This window comes from Austrofundulus limnaeus, unplaced genomic scaffold, assembly GCF_001266775.1.
Source record: "Austrofundulus limnaeus strain Quisiro unplaced genomic scaffold, Austrofundulus_limnaeus-1.0 Scaffold118, whole genome shotgun sequence".
Lineage (NCBI taxonomy): Eukaryota > Metazoa > Chordata > Actinopteri > Cyprinodontiformes > Rivulidae > Austrofundulus > Austrofundulus limnaeus.
This window is the reverse complement of record NW_013952520.1, coordinates 171,758-174,014: the sequence shown is the minus strand read 5'-3', so window position 1 is coordinate 174,014 and position 2,257 is coordinate 171,758.

The following is a 2,257-nucleotide window of genomic DNA, read 5'->3' as shown; positions in this document are numbered from 1 at the left end:
TAAACTAAACTAAACTAAACTAAAACTCTGTTGTTTTGTAGTTTATTTTTTGTTGCTTATATTTAGAACCATACTGTGACTGAACTGCTCTGTGATTCAATAAATGATCAAATATGAAGAATAAATAGTATTAAATGATTACATGAGCTCTCTGAATAATATAATCTTATGAAAGAAATTGTTATTTTCAGAGAAATCAGTCTAACAAATAAAAAAAATTGTATTTAAGTTATTTTGTGCAGTACAAAAGACAACACTAAAATGACAAATGTAAACTACAGAAAAGCTGTTCAAAATCTAAACTTTGTACTTTGACTAAGAACATGGACACAGTGTATAGTGTTATGAATATACTACACCATGTACTTGTGTGTGGTGGTGGGTGGTAAGAGTTATCGTGCATTTATCGTTAGAGGTGAACTGGTCAATATATCATGATATTGATTTTAGGTCATATCGCCCAGCCCTAACGTGTGCACACACATTTGTTTTTCTATCCTCATGGGGACACGCACTCAGTCGCACACACACATGCTCTGGCGCATAGTGAATCAACCATGTTTTTTGTTTTTTTTCTGTGTGTGTTTTTTCTTTCAAACCTGAGTCGGAAAAATCTTTTTTTGTTAAGTGTGGAAATTAAATGTGGATGGTTGCTTGCTCTTAAGTCTAAGTAGTAAAGTCCATCTTGCAGTCGGGTTCTGGGAACGCAGCAGATTACCCCAGCAGCATGGGGAAGCTCACCTGAATGGCAGGCTRCTTTTGCATATAATCGGCTTCACCACAGTTACGTTCCAGGTTCTGAAAATGGTTTTATGACTACATAGCTTAGTTTTTTTAGTGAGAGATACATACAATTCAACTAATACAAATAGGGCTGGGTATCGATTCAAATTTCCCAAATCGATTTGATTCGATTCACAGGGGCCCGATTCGATTCACACCGATTCAGTACGATTCATGATTCAGTTTGATTGATTTTTAAATTAGTTAAGGATAGCATGCAGTAACACATTTACTTTGATATTGAAGACATTCTCAAAGGAACTAATTCTGCAAAAAGTAGAAACTAATTCTAATTTGGTGCATTGGTAAAATTATAAACATAAAGGGCAAACTTGTAAATTGGAGTTGAATCTTGAAACAAAACTGTCTCATGTTTCAAAGGGTTTAAACTAAAAACAAATGGCAAGAGAAAGTGTTGTTGGATACTAAGAATAATTTTCTTGATCACTAAGAAGTGATGGGAATAAGGTTGCAGGAGAAGAGACGGGCTAATATAAGTGTACTTATGTCCACTCTTTTGAGCATTTGAAAATTATATATTTGTAATGTTTTTGTTAGCTTCTGTTCAGTAAAACTTATTAACAAGAAAGAAAGAAAGAAAGAAAGAAAGAAAGAAAGAAAGAAAGAAAGAAAGAAAGAAAGAAAGAAAGAGTACTTCAGCTAAAACATTGCATCACTGTGAATTACATTAAGATGTTTCTAAAATTTATAAATAACATTGGTAACAAAAGTCAACGATTTTGTTAGACTGACTTCTTTCAAACACATATACACAGGAGAACAGTTTCAGTCAGCTGTTTACATACTGTAGTTTTCGTCTGACCACCGGAACRAGCCGCTCGAAGTCGAAACTTTGTTTCCCGCTACGGCGTCTGAGAGCAAAACTTTGCAAACAAAAGTTGTCATGGCCTCTGTTATCTTTAAGTTCAGCCGAGAATCAGCTGTAATGTTGGTGATTCCTTTGTTTCTTTTGTTTTGCCCCAGACAACTTGTTGTTGGGAGCTAACATCAGTGCTGAACGTCAACCGGATGTAAACCTATGGCAAGCCAGTAGTGACACACAACACGGAAACGCGCAGCTTCATCGCAGACAACACCCATGGGGAAAAAATAAATCTCGTGGTTTATGAATCGATCTTCCCAAATTTGAACGAGAATCGATCCAGATTGATTAAATCGGTTTTTTTAACCCAGCCCTAAATACAAATTAAATTGAAGACTTTTTCATGTTATGTTATTTTCATTATTTTAAAAAGCTTTTTCTCATTTAATAAATAATAGTAATATTTCTGCTGTTAATCATAATTCTCTGTTCATCATTCTGGTTTAACCAAGGCCAAAGATCCTGAAGGCTGAGTTGTCTATCTGAGGGGCAGGTGTAGTCTAAGGCTACGTTCACACTGCAGGTCTTAATGCTCAGTTCCGATTTTTTGAAAAAATCCGATCTTTTTGTGTGAACGTTCACATTACATTT